This window comes from Mytilus californianus, unplaced genomic scaffold (genome assembly GCF_021869535.1).
Source record: "Mytilus californianus isolate M0D057914Y unplaced genomic scaffold, xbMytCali1.0.p SCAF_10, whole genome shotgun sequence".
In the NCBI taxonomy this organism is placed as follows: Eukaryota; Metazoa; Mollusca; class Bivalvia; order Mytilida; family Mytilidae; genus Mytilus; species Mytilus californianus.
Window position 1 is genome coordinate 78,982,620 of NW_026262582.1, and position 15,141 is coordinate 78,997,760.

The following is a 15,141-nucleotide window of genomic DNA, read 5'->3' on the forward strand; positions in this document are numbered from 1 at the left end:
AGTAAAAATATATGTTTGTTAAAAATTTTACAGATTTGAACAAACAACTTTTTGCTTCAATTACAATAAAACTCAAGATCTATGTAAAATGTATAATATATGCTTTTCCATGTAATCTTGGTTCAATATTTGCATTTAAATTGGAGGATACAGTGAAATTGTCTTCTTATGCTAAGATTTCAACAAGGATTGATATGTAAGTGTAAATAAGTATTTCAAAAATTAGAAAACCATTTTGAAATAAAATTGGTATAAACTTACTTCTCGTTTAAAATCTCAAATTTTGAGAAATATCTTCTTGCACTGGAATTTATCAAAACCGATATATAGGTACAATGTATTAAGGTCATCCTGAATTGTTCCCAGGGGTCAAAAGTGTGGTAAAACCTTATTTTATGTGAAAAAATGGTAAATTTTGTGAAAAACCCGTTTTGATAGGATTTTAATTTCAACAACTTACCAGACTTAAGAAAAAACATATGATACAGTACAAACAATGACAAACAACTTAAGGTCCAGCAAGCCTCACTTGGTATAGACACAAACTAAGGTGGGATTTAACCAGTTTTATGTTCGCACACACACCTCCTCTTTTGCAAATCTGCACCATGTGTCATAATACTAGAACAAACACAATAAAAACATGCACAGTGCATGTGCAGCTACCAATGGGATGCCCACTAAATAGAACAAGGAAAAACAATATAATTTTTTGATGATTTATTTTAAGGTGAAATTGTTATTGATATATTAGAAAGGTGATTAAAAGATGAATGAGGTGAAAACCGCCATTATTTGCTAATCTATGACAATGAGACAATATTGCACCCGTGATGAAAGAGCCATTGGCCCCAAGTAATTTTCAACTTAACTAGTTGCAATTGATTTCCTATTCATGAATTCATCTCTGGTTCAATGCACATAACTTCAATAACAATTATTGTTAATGCCAAGAGTATCAGGACAAAATTTGGGTGTAATAGCTACAAAGGTAACTGTTAGCTTAAAACCAAGTCCCCAATCATGTATAATAAATAATTGATATTGGTTAATGTGCAGTAAAAGTAAAAATTGAATGTAACACTTGGTACTCATCAAGAATTTTATAGGCAACGCAGTGATGTTAAGGCAATTTCGATTAGATTTGGTCAGGGGGAGGTAACTCCGCAAAGACCTCATTAAATATTCATATATTCATTAATGGCGATGAGCCCGAAAGCTGCGTCTATCGATAAAAATGTATGATAACAAATTACATACATGCATGTGAATAAAAACGGGTATCAATATGGTGTAATTTATTTACTGAAACGCGAATATTGTATGTGTGTGCCTTAATTATATTGTAAACGGTTGCAATAGCTGTTTTTCTCGCGGAGATTGTCCGCTTGCGGAACCCCGCCTCCCTTTGAGGATCAACCAATCAGAAGACGATCGCCGTCGGAAAGATGCTTGTGGTTTGCAGAATGGAAAGCACCTTGCTGCGGAAAATATTTTCACTTCTACGTGAAAATCTAACAAGAAAAGTAAGTTTAAGACACCAAATTTGTAAAATATATGAAACATACATTGTTTTTTTTGTTAATCATTCCTTTCAGATGGCGAAAAACGGCACTATATAAGAAAAAAACGAGTTCAGTGTTAGCAAGTATGATATACACGTGGTCAAAACGAAAGTAGACTGCAAAAAATATATGAAATTGGAATAATTTATTGAATCTAGCGCTCCTGTGAATCTAGTCAGTAAATGAACAGAATATCGGATGAAATAAGTTCTGTACATCTTGCCAAGATCCCACTCTCAACACTCGCCCTGTAATTCGTTTCTAATTTACATTTTGTATGCATCCTGTCGGGTAAATTTTAACACTGGCTCCACAGTTGCTTCGGAGCCCGGTGCCCACATTGCTTGAGCCGGGATCCTTACCCCTAAAGCATGGAGACTGAACACTGGAGCCTTGGACACACAACCTTGTTCGAATGAACCATGAGCCCCTAAATTGGAGCCTGGGACACAAGAACCCTGATCCCTTAATTTGGAGCCCACAGACCATGATGTTAACCCCCCCTTACTAGAACATGCTAGAAGTTGAAAGCGTCGAAAGCAAAATAAGCATGAAATTCTTTCTTTTTTTTTAACGACATCATTCATATATAATGTCGTTAAAAATCAAAAACAGCATGAAATTCTTTCATAGATGTCATAATTATTTGGACTTATCCTGAACCTTGCATCTTTCTCTGATAAATGTCTGCACCTTGGATAAATTATCATAAAAATAATATTTTTCACATGTACTCAAAGTCATCAATATGACCAGAAGTCCTTTACTAGACGAAGTGTGCAACCCGCTATATAGTAAGGCGCTCACGTTGTCTTCGTACTTCCAACTGTGATTGAAAATTGCCAATTTCTTTGACAAGTACAAATGTATTTGCACATGTTTTTAGTAAGCGTTCTTGTTTTGTGAAAATAATGAGACTTCTCTAATCATCAACCTGGGAACAGTATATAATATATATGTTCCTGCATCAACCTATGACAAAATCATTTCTCAAAACAACAGTTATGTTTAGATTGAAGTACACATTGATATTATGTAAACAAAAGAAAGATTTTTTTACCGTGTCAGGTAAAAATCTATCACGCCTGCTTGGTTAGTACCTATATGCACTGTACCGATGATCGTAAAAATATATGTTACTATTTACCATGTTTACAAATTTCAAGAAATAAGTTTTTTTTTAATTGCACGGGACTTCTTCGGATATAAACGTTTTTAGCACAATTAACACATTGTACAGTAACACATTGTACCTTAAATTTTGAAAAAAGTAGGGATGACAATTTCGACTGCTATCTTAAATCCTGTGTTACTAGAGATCTTGACAGTAATACTGCCTCGGATGATGGTGTTGACGAATAAATGTTATTATTTTAGTCAGATATTATTACATTTATCCGTTAAAATACATATTTAAAAAATGCAGTTCATGATACGTGCATTCGACATTAATTTTACAGGTTAAAATTGTAGGAAAAGTTGTGATCACGATCTTTGTAAACAAATGAGTAATAAATATATATTTGTTATGTAAGTTTACTTCATACTGGGATAAGACGAAGACTTAAATTACTTTCAAAAACCTAGCTGTATGAAAATTTGATATAATTTGTTCAAATACTAAATCAATCTCAAGGGTTGAGTAGGGTAAAAAAACAAAGTAATCCCTGGAATTATCCGGTTCCAACAGTAAAACCCTTTCTTACAAGTGTGGGGTTGTATTAATTAGTAGCAGCCATGTCATGTCGGAGGAGGGACTTTAAACCCAGTACATTGCTTATTCAGGATAAATGTTACGCTTTCTGCATGTTAAACAACTTTTGCGACAACTCGATCTTTAATGAAAAATGTGTGATATATTTGCCACTGAACGATAAGATAGAAACAAACGATCAATCAAAACTTAAATCTGCATGATATACAAGTGTCTTCAGTCTTGTGAATATAAAACAACAAAAAACTGACTCACGTACGTATATAAATCTTATAATGGCAAACATAATGAAGGATATGTATGTCTCTTGCTTAAAAATAGCTAAAAAAAAAGCAAGAGACTTTTGAAATTCGAAATTGTTTCAAAGTCATCTGAAGCAACAAATGGTTGCTTATTTTAGACAAATGTAATTAGGTAGAAGCGAAGAAAATCCTGTCTTTTGCTAATTCATCACTGTATATAGCTTCCCTGGTGCCATAAATAACCGAGACATCATTCTTCAACACAATGTTTTATTTAAATAAAAATAGGCAATTTTGACAAAAACAGTGAGCTATCATATATATTGTCTTTCAAACAGACCATATGATTTTATATCTATATGATTTTATAGTTTTGCCGTTGCGCGATGAAGTTGGTAATAATGAATTCTTTTATAAAATTTTATATCAATTTTTTAATGTTGAAAATGAAGTTAAATAACTGACGATAAGAATCCACCACACCAAGTCAGCTCACTTCATTTTCAACAAACTGATAATTAATCAAACACTGAAGGAGACTTATTAACAGCTATCTGTTTGATGAAAATATTTCTACCCATGATTCCATAGTTGTAAAACGAGATTTGGGAAGACCACATATGATGCTTTCCACTGATTATGGGGACATCGTGATCGCCTTACTATATAGCACAGCTTGCACACTTCGTCTAGTAATGGACTTCTGATATGACCAATAGCAAATTTATATACTTGTTGATTGAAATGACCAATTTAAATGCATAGTCTAAATAATATAATATTATGATTTCTTGAAAGGCAGATTTGTTGATTTTTTACTGTGAAGCCTTCATTATATGACCATGATGACAGTCCATCTTAGGAAGACATCACAGCAAAAAATTAAAGCAGCCTTTCTAGACAAAATATTATTGGACTTATAGATATATTATGTAGTTTGTTAATCATGACTGCCCATCTTGACATGTTCTTTTTATACGCCCGTTTACGGGACGTATTATGGTATACCGTTGTCCGTCCGTCGTCAACATGTCGGACATTAACTCAAAAACGCTTTTACCAATTTGCATAAAACTTTTGTGAATTGTTTATATCTATCAACGTGAGCTCCCTTTCATTTTTTATTAATTTTAGATTTTACTTTTCCAAGTTATGGGGTTTTATTTATTAAAAAAAGGGGGATTTTCCAGTTTTCGGAAAATAACTCAAGAATGCTTTCACCAACTTGCAAGAAATTGTGGTGAATTATTTATATTTATTGACATGAGCACCCTTTCGATTTTTATATATTTTAGATTTGATGTTTCCGAGTTACAGGGTTTTATTCATAAAAAAAGGGGGATTTTCCTGTTTTTTCGGACAAAAAATAAAAAATGCTTTCAGCAGTTCTTATGAAATTTTGGTGAATTGTTTATATCTGTTGATGTAAGCTCCGTTTAGAATTTTATAAATTTTACATCTTACATTTCTGAGTTATGGGGTTTAATTCATTAAAAGAGGGGGGGATTTCCCAGTTTTCGGACAATAACTCAAAAATGCTGTCAGCAATTCTCATGAAACTTTGGTGAATTGTTTATATATATTGATGTAAGCTTCCTTTACATTTTCATAAATTTCTAATATGACATTGAGAATTAATTGAACTTTATTTGTTTATAGTCTGACAACAGATTTACTAAGTATTGCGCAACACCACAGTGTATTGCACAACAGCAAGAAATCTTTAATTGAATATAAATTCAATTCATATAACCAATGTCAAGTTCTTTGACTACATTTATTCAGAAACCTATAATATGTCAAATATTTAATTACAATCCAAATTCAGACCTGTATCAAGCTTGAATATTGTGTCCATTTTTGCCCCAACTGTTCAGGGTTGGACCTCTGCGGGCGTATCCAGCTGCGCTCAGCGAGGCAGTTTATTAGATATGGTTATCATTAGTCCAAATAATTATGACGTCTTGAAAGGCTATTATATTTTTTTTCTTTGACGCCTTACATTGAGGCGTCAAAGCAAAAATTTAAAATAGCCTTCCAAGACGTCATAATTATTTGGACTGGTTATCATCAGTATTTAATTAAAATAACACTGCATGCATGCAGATGATATCTATATACATGTAGTACATGTATGTACCTCAGTTATAGCAAACATTGTCCAGGCAGTAAATTGTTTAGTACTGTAACTTTAAAATTCAGAAAGCAATGCGAGGATTTCATGAATGTGAATAAAGCGACTGGATAATTAAGTATCACAAAAATAAAAACTCACATTCTGGTATCAGATACATGTATCTGTATACAGATTTTCCTGTCACAGAATTTACAATATTAAATTAACCTCATATTTTTGTCCTTTCTATAATAAATGCCCAAAAAATTTAAGAATTTACAGTAAAGATTCTAAGAAAAAACTATTATATTATAGATATATATGGTCTTCAACACGGAACTTTGGCTCACACCGAACAGCAAGCTATAAAGGCGCCCAAAAATGACTAGTGTAAAACCATTCAAACGATACAAACCAACAGTCTAATCTATATTCTATCTAGGTACAATCAATTTTTAGCTGGGTATATATACTGAACAATAAAAATTTCATTTTGGTGGAATCATGAAGCAGAGTCTTGGCTTAAATACAAAAAAATGTAGGCTGGCTTTATTTGAGCATGTTGATGTACATGTAGTTGTAAATTAACACTAAATCAGTGGCGAATCCAGAATTTTTCATAAGTGGGGGCCCACTGACTGCCTAAGAGGGGGTCCGCTCCAGACATGCTTCAGTGATTCCCTATATAATCAACCAAATTTTTCCACAAAAGGCCCCCCCCCCCCCCCCTCCTAAATCCGCCTCTGTAAATATTGCTTGTATTTTTTTCTTAGTTTAATATAGTTCTTGGAACACCTCAAACATTATAGGCCCTAGAAACCAACAAATTACAGAATAAATTTATACAAGTACATATATACAGTGACATATAGTTGCTAACATCGATGTACTTCATTTGGTCTCAGGTAGATAGTTGTCTCATCATGCTCATTGGCATGATTGGTAATCAAACCTCATACATGTTGTATTATTTTTAATGATGGCCTGGAACTGTCCATGGATTTTGTGTTGCCATATAATAAAAGAAAAGTTGGACAATTTTGGACTTTACAATGCAACAGAAAATGTGTGTGTAAATATTTTGTTAAATGGTTTAAAAAATGTAGTACTTTTTTTATAAATGTTATAGGTGCTTGGGAGATTTTCATAATCTTAGTAAAGGTTAAAGTTGTTCCCTAAAACATACAAATTACATTGGACACAAGAATCGCTACAATCTGTGGGTGTTTTTAATGGCCTGCTACGTAGGCAACGAGGGCATTTAGTGCTGTCTGTCCATCCAAAATTTAGTTTCCGCAATTACTTTAGTATGTCTCATGCAAATTTTATGAAACTCATACACGATTGCTAAGAACCACAACACCCAGACAGACTTTCGGTTGTGATTCATTTACCGTTCTAGAGTTATGCCCCTTTTTAACTTGGAAAATTGCAAAGCTTGAGCGGGGGCATTCATGTGCACTCTTTTATTGTAGAGTGATTTTTGTTCCAAAGTGATCTATCTAGACATGGTTACTGTTACCAAATTTTCAAACACTTGATTTTTTATACGCTTGTCGAAGACGGGACATATTAACTGTACCAATGTCCATGATGTCCATCTGTCTGTCAACACTTTGTAAGATAAATTAAATTTGATGTAATTTGATCACAACAATATCAAGATTTTGTTTTGAAAAAATTTGGCTGTGTCATTCCAGAGTTACAGGACTTTAAGAGGGTAAGAATGGGGTACCCCAAATGGCGAATGATGATAAAATATTTGTGTAAATAACGTTAAAGATAAATATTTTACTCCATTTGATGCCAAGTAGCAACAAAATGAGATATGAGATGAAAAATTAAGGCTCATTTGATGCTAACAGTAGCGAAAACCATAACCCCCTCCCCTGGAAGTTAAATGGTTGCTCCCTTAGGAAATTATTTATGGTTACTGTGATTTTAAATTAAATATATATTTTAACAAAGGTTGGTATACATGGTGTAGGGTTTAATTCTTACAAATAGTATTAAAATACCAGAGTTCTCAAAAAGTGGTTGTCCGCAGGTTTTGACTACCAATAATTTTCAAAGGACTGATGCAAGTTTGGTATTTTGCAACAGAAATAAAGTGAGGACTAGCAGATTTTCTTTAAGGACCACCAGGGAAAAAAGATTTCTATAACTCTTTGTCCAGTTGTCAGTGTCTAAAATTAAACCATGACAGCCATGAAATCAGATTCTGTCAATTCTTAATGGACAAGTTAGTATTTGAAACCGATCAATTAGAAATGTTCAAAATAAAGCCTGCAATCCTTATACATGTACGTCTGTAAAAAAAGGATCTGTTTATGTATTAAACATGTTAAATAATTACTTTCTCTTATTTTTAGTTGACCTGTCAAATGCAAGAAACAGAGTGCCAGTCCCACTATGATGAAGTATTAAAAGCTTTAAAATGGTTGGAATTAGGAAAGCTTTATTATTTGAACAGGTAAATTGATGCATTTTACTTTTTGCTCCTTATTAAAACTAGTTATCATTTGTTTTTGTATATCATATTTTTTTTTCATTTATTGTTATTGTACATGTACATAAATCAGGCTGTACAGTGACCTATATGCAAATATGGAGCATTAGATTCATATAACAAATAGTTTAATACATAAGAAAATCTATTAATATAAAGATAAGAAGATGTGGCATGACTGCAAATGAGACTACTTTACACCAAATGATGTAGATGTATGCATCTATATATAGGTTGCTTTGCTGTCTTCAATAAGCAAAACCCATACTATATTAAGGTTTAAACACCCCCCCCCCCCCCCCCCCCGCCCCTTTTTTTCCCCCTAACCTTGGACAGTAGTGTATCATTACAATATAGGACCAAACTGTAAACAATGGTCAAAGTTGGTGAAAAAGGCTCGACTAAATCATCGGATCAACATGTAGCACAAAACAAAAAGGCACAAAGTACTTGCAGTTATTGAAAGCTAGTTCAAATATAATTACAAGTTATGGTAAAGGCATGTTTGTGATACAAAAAAATCATCAGCTCACATCAATAGATTTGGTTTAAATTCAGCCCATAATTAAATATTATTGAACATTTTACTATACAAATACAGATGTACAGATAGATAATCTAAAGAGATAAAGCTATATATATAGTATACAGGAATATTTAATCTTCTGGTATCCTGCTTCTGTTGCTTGGAAACAGTTTTGTTTAAACAGTCTTTATGCATATTTTCATGAAAGAGCAATAATTAATCTTGCACTTTTGTTCTGTTTTCAATGGTCGCAATAATAAACGCATGCAATAATTTCAAAATTTACATGATTATATATCATAAAGGCTCTTGTAATCATGGTAATACTAGTAGATATGCTTAAATCTGGTTTAGGATAATATTTTTTACAGTTATTTGCAATTATCTATAACATTTTTTTATTTTAGGAAACAGATATGAATGAATGAAGATTTGGATCCCTCTTCAATTCATCTGAAAACCTGATGATTGAGCGTTCTTGCAAAAAATGTACCTAAGGAGTCAGATGGGCTAGTGCATTCATTTCCATAATCTGGACTCAGTGACTGTTCAAGGGTAAGTGGTTGTAACAAAAGTTTGATGTTATACTTATTTGTTGTTTAGTAGAGACATCAAAAGAAGAAGACTTTAAAAACATTTTGCCTTTTTCAGGGTCAAATTGAGAACTTTTCAGGTCGAATGACATAGTCTGTTTTACCACTACAGTACAGTGCATGAGTGTTTTATCTGACACCCTTCTCTTTTTAATATGTCCGTCAACTAACAGAAAATGAAAAACAATCATAGTCAGTAAATCTTGTTAACTTTTGATTTTACCAAATTATAAAGAATTAGGCTTTGCATTAATTTCCACTAATTTCGTTCAAGAGTTAAGGGACTTTAAAATTTCACATAATAAGCAATATTTCAAGTTTTGCACATTAACAATTTATGAAGAATGTTTTTCTTATTTACAATTTTGATTCTGGTGTTCTATAGTTTTGATACTTTCATCTTAAAAAATGTGCCTCTGTATGTTATTTTTTGGTTTTGTTTACTAGGTAGCTATAGCTAGGACAAATGAATATACAGGACTTTTCATTACTGCATTTAAATGAATTACTAGTTCTAATTTTGTGGAAAATTAAAGGAACATCAAAATCCTTATTATATACAAACTATTGATCTGCATATGTACTGTTAAAGAACAAACATCCTGCAAAGTAGTAAAGTTATAATTTAAAAACTGCAAGTGTGTGCTTGAAAAACCATATACAGGTACCTAGCATGAATAATTTCACCAAATTTAAACAAATGACAAAGTTCAAATTCCTGTGATTTGAGGAAAATATAAAAAGAAAGACAATGAATCCTGATAATATGCACAGCAGTAATATATTTACTTATGCCTTTTATAATGTAAAAAGTTCTTGCCTTAAAAATGAGGACTTGCTCAATGAAAAAACCATTAACACTATGTAGGGTGGACTAACATTGGAAGAACAATAACTTTCCTCATACTCTTCTTTGAATGGGGCATAACATGCACAGTTTGGGGTTATATTTTGATGCTCTATTGACACATTATTGGTCTATTGCCTAGATTTTTACTTTTATGTTAAAACTGCTGTCCCTGCATTCTGTTTATTGCTTGTGGGATAATGTTCTGTTTAGTTTATGTGATTAGTAATTTTTGTATTTTTTTCTATTTCAGCTTTACTCAATACCCGAGTGTACATTTCCAGTTACTATTTACAATGATTTATGTGTAACCTAAATTTCATATTGTTACACCTTTTCGTCACTAGTCAGATAGAATTAGACACATCTCTGGAGAAGAAAAAATCTTTGTAACGTTCAAGACAGAATTAATGAAAAGGATCAAGAACTAATACAACTATATGCTTGTAGTACAGATGTAAATTTTTTGGAAATGTTTCAAACTGAAGCAACACTTTAAAGCTTTCCGATAATATATTAAACCAGGAGACGTATTAGCTACAATTTAATTTTAAGATGACACTGGACATTCTTAGTTGTTTATTACTCAATGAATAGTTAGTTTATAGCATAAGTTATTTCGACCCTATTCATCTGTTATAATGATAGTTACTTCATTTTAAAAAAAAAATGCATTGATATTTGTTTATGATCAATGATTCAGAAAAACAAGTGTTTGTTTGTTTGTTTTCTTTAGAAAATTTAATACCAAGAGTGAAGGTCTTTGAAATAGAAATCTATGGATTTTCTTTTCTTTATGGAGTAAAATGGTATTTCATGTATATGTTGTATCAAAAATGTAAATACAAGAAATAAATAACATATCATCAATTACTAACCCTCTTCCTTGTATGAGAAATATGATGACTAGACAAGTCACATATTATGATCTGCATTCCTTATAAAATAAGAAAATATGGTATGATTGCCAATGAGACAACTCTCCACAAGAGACAAAAGGACACAGAAATTTAAAAACATCTGCAGGTCACTGTATGGCCTTCAACAATTAGCAAATCCCATACCAATTATTCCTGCTTATAGTATATCCACTTTGTACTTTTTTATTGATATTGGTTGAGCATAAAAATCATAAGGTGATATGATTGCCACTGAAAGAATCTCTAAAAATCTATTATAAGGACAATGGTGTGATTGTTAAGTTGATCAAGGTGCATAATTGCTAAATATACATTGTAGATTAAATATATACCGGTATATATACATGGTCTCAAAATAGAATAAAAAGATATTTGACATTTTGTACAAGACATCAACACAGGTATAATTTGAATTGTCGCCTGCCTCATTTCTATCCTGTTTGAGCTGAGTAACAAAACAGATTATGTTTTGTCCTTCATACACTGCAAAGAATGAGATGTGTTATCATTGCCATTGACACAACTACCCACTAGAGTTTAAATGAAGTAGATGTACGTGTAAGCAAATATACTTAGCCACTGTAAAGCCCTCAAAAATGAGAAAACCCATACTGTAGTATTGGCTATTAAAGGCCCCATTCTGGTAAATGTGATATAATTCCATAAGACAGAAAATTAACCAACGACAACCACTGCACTAAAGGCTTGTGATTTGGAACAGGCATATAAAGAATGTGGTGGGGTAAACATATTTGTGAGTGCTCAAATTCTAACCTCGAAGAGTAGTGGAACACAGCATAGAACAATTTCATAAATTTCGCTTGAATATTAACCACATGATTTCAGTGTGTTATTGAAATTCTTGAGCAGTGTAAATTTTGCTGGATCAGTGGAGTAGAACATATAATTAACCAGTTGTGGAAGTGTTTATAGTACAGCAAACAATTTGTATATTCTGAGAGCCTAGCTCAGTTGCGTGATTCTCCCTTATATTCTCTTTTCCATTACCAATTTCTGCCACTTCAAACATTTACCAAAGTACATAATTTTTCACACTGACTTTGAGAGTGGTGTCTGCTGAAAATTTTGTTGTCGAAAAAATGCAGACTATATGAATGCAGATCAACTGTAATCCATACAAATAAGAATTATGACTGGAATCAGGTAGGTGTTGCACAATTAAAAAAATCAGTTTTTACGAAACTTGGGACATTGCCACAGCCAAATTTTGAGGGGGGGTGGTGCTTCATGAAATGTTTTGATTGTTGGACATTTATAGCTTCTTCAAGTTCAAGAAATAGCATTTGTAGAGACTGTTTCAATATCTAATTATTTTGTATTTTGATAATAGTCATTATGAGAATCTCTGATTGGCTATAAACATTACACTTAACACTGATGACCGTACCCCCCCCCCCCCCCCCCCCCCCCCCCCCCACACACACACACACACACACACACACTGATGGCAGAAATCACAGGCATGACTCAAAGGAGGGGATTCATGAATCCTTTTTACATTTTTTTCTCACAAATTTGTGTAAACCTTAATTTAACACGAACTATATAATAAAAAAATGCACATCTAAAAGCAAATCTGGGAAAATACTGTTGACGTGTTGTTTTAAGGTCTTTTTAACAAATTATTTTTTTATTCTTACAAGGATAAAAGTTGCAAATATTTATATTTAATGAATCATTGAACAAATATATCTCCAATATAAATAAAACATTACTTGAAGTCCGTAGTTTAAAATACGCGGCACTTATACTTTTCCGGAGTTTTGTCCGCTATTGAGTACAGCCGATCACGTCATCAAAGCGTTTGTTGATAATGAACGTAAAACAATATTACACGGTACACGATTAAAAAATTAAAAAGTCCAGTGTGTTACTGAAGATGGATTTACTTGATTGGACATGATTTAAAACGACTGATATCTATTTGAAAAGAAAACTGCTATCCAAACACTGGTATGCGTTCATATCATTGAGATATCACAGTATCAAATGGGGATTTCGTTAAAAAATCACATTTTTCATCGGATTTATATTAATTTTTACCGTAAGACAGCATAGTTCAATCTTTGGATAGCAGTTTTTAGAAAATATACATTCAAACGAATGTATTGATACTTTGTTTCACATTCAAAGATTCCTTTAACACGCTGGACTTTTGAGTTGAAAATGTAATGTACGACCTTCAGTTGCGACTCGGGTCACGTGACTACTTTCACTTTCGATATGAAACACCCATGCAATATTAAATATAGGTCTTTATGTTTCATTCTACGATCTCTGTTTTCCTGATTTTTTTTGCCATTTTCTTATGATATGCACTTCAATATAACATGCAATTTTACGCATTTTTCATGTAAAGTGCCTTAATATCACTGCGAAATCAATGGACTCAATATTGTTGGTCATGGTGAGTAGGAACATTCCAATTTTACCATAGCGAATCTAACAGCGGGAAGAAAATAAATAGCAATACCTTAATTGATTTTTTTCTGATAATTTTGGCCATTTATGCAAACTTTAGAAACAGTAGGTGACAAGCAACCCTATATTAAGAAAATCATGATCTAGCTTCACTTTATTAATAAAAAAAAATCCTCTGTAATAATATTGGAAGTTGAAAGAATTACATGTACTTTCTAATTGTCTAGTTGGGATGCTTCAAAACAAAAATAGGCTTCATAATTTTATAATTTTTGGGAATAAAAAACCTACAATACACCAGTTAATAGGAGCACAGAGATTTTTTTAATTATTTCAATACATGTACAATGTACTAGGAACAGACTATGTTGACACTTCCCTTCTGTAAAAATATGAATAAAAAATTGTAATCCTCCTAAAAAAACAAACAACACCATTTAACTATTCAAATCACAAAAGAGGAATATTTTTTGGTATACGGGATAGGGGTTAAATAAAAAGTCGGGATGTTGGATAATTCATTTGTTGGGGGGGGGGGGGGGGGGGGGAAACGTGGAATGTGTCATCTAAGAAATAAAAGGGAGAGAGTTTCAAATAAACAGCGATTTAGGAAACGACCCATCCACTCATTTATATCAAACAACAGCCTAATGTTGCAGTCTTCACGATAAACTTTTGAATCCACAAGCCCGAAGCTTAAGTTTACGAAATGATTGGTTCATGAAACATGGATTATGATATGCATTATGGAATGAGGGAAACAGTCGACAATCTATTTTTCTTTGGTGTTTATATGCATGTTTCCCCCTGTTATCAAATCAAGAATCAATCAGTTTGGTATATTTGTTTCCATCAAGAACAGGGTTGCATTCAATATCGTAGAAGCTACATACTGTCATAGTGCTACGTAGATTTTTGCCTACTGAACGAGTAGCTAGCCTAGCTGTTATCAATATTCATGTAGCAGCTAGGCTAGCTACACGTTCAATAGCCATAAATCTACGTAGCCCTATGAAGCCGCTACGATATTGAACGCAACCCAGACTTCAATCTGACGTTTAACGCCATTTTCAACTGGTACCGTATGTGGACGTTCGACAAACCGGGAACCGAAACGTTCAAGTTCAAGGCCATCATTAGCTCATACCGACCGTTAATATTTGTATATTCCGAAGGCATACTGAATATTTTACGGAGGGAACCAACCTAGTGACCTGCTGACTTGGTACAGATACAAAATGTTATGGGGCTAAAACAGTTTACGTGGGCACCCATTTGCCTATCTAAACTATATATCGTAAAACTAAAAGAGAGGTAGAAGATACCAAAGGGATATTTAAACTTATAAGTCGCAGACAAACTGACAACACCAAGACAAAAACAAAAATAAATAAAAAACGAAAAATGACCAAAAAACAAACACTACAAAACACAACATAGAAAACTAAAGACTAAAAAAACACAAAAATACACAATAAAAAACGTGATCAGCGCATCAGTTGTGTCATCACAAAATGTATTGAAATCGGCAGACTATTTGTTTACAAACCGACGCCTAGTGATAGCAAAAGCAAACATAGCCTTTTAGTGGTATTACATTATTATTATTATAAAGTGGTGAGCTGAAAAGGGTTCATATATATGCAGTCAGATGTAGCAGGATTTTC

The 15,141-nt window shown here is 32.7% G+C and overlaps 1 protein-coding gene and 1 long non-coding RNA gene across 2 annotated transcripts in view; one reads left to right on the forward strand and one right to left on the reverse strand.

Annotated features, from left to right (window-relative positions):
• The window catches only part of LOC127718596 (uncharacterized oxidoreductase YtbE-like), a 470,207-nt gene that overhangs the window by 51,605 nt on the left and 403,461 nt on the right, over positions 1-15,141 (reverse strand). The gene's annotated exons all lie outside the window — the stretch shown is intronic.
• On the forward strand, positions 1,120-10,761 carry LOC127718611 (uncharacterized). Its single transcript, XR_007989927.1, has 4 exons — positions 1,120-1,526; positions 8,010-8,110; positions 9,080-9,227; positions 10,366-10,761. It is a non-coding gene; the product is annotated as an uncharacterized LOC127718611 (long non-coding RNA).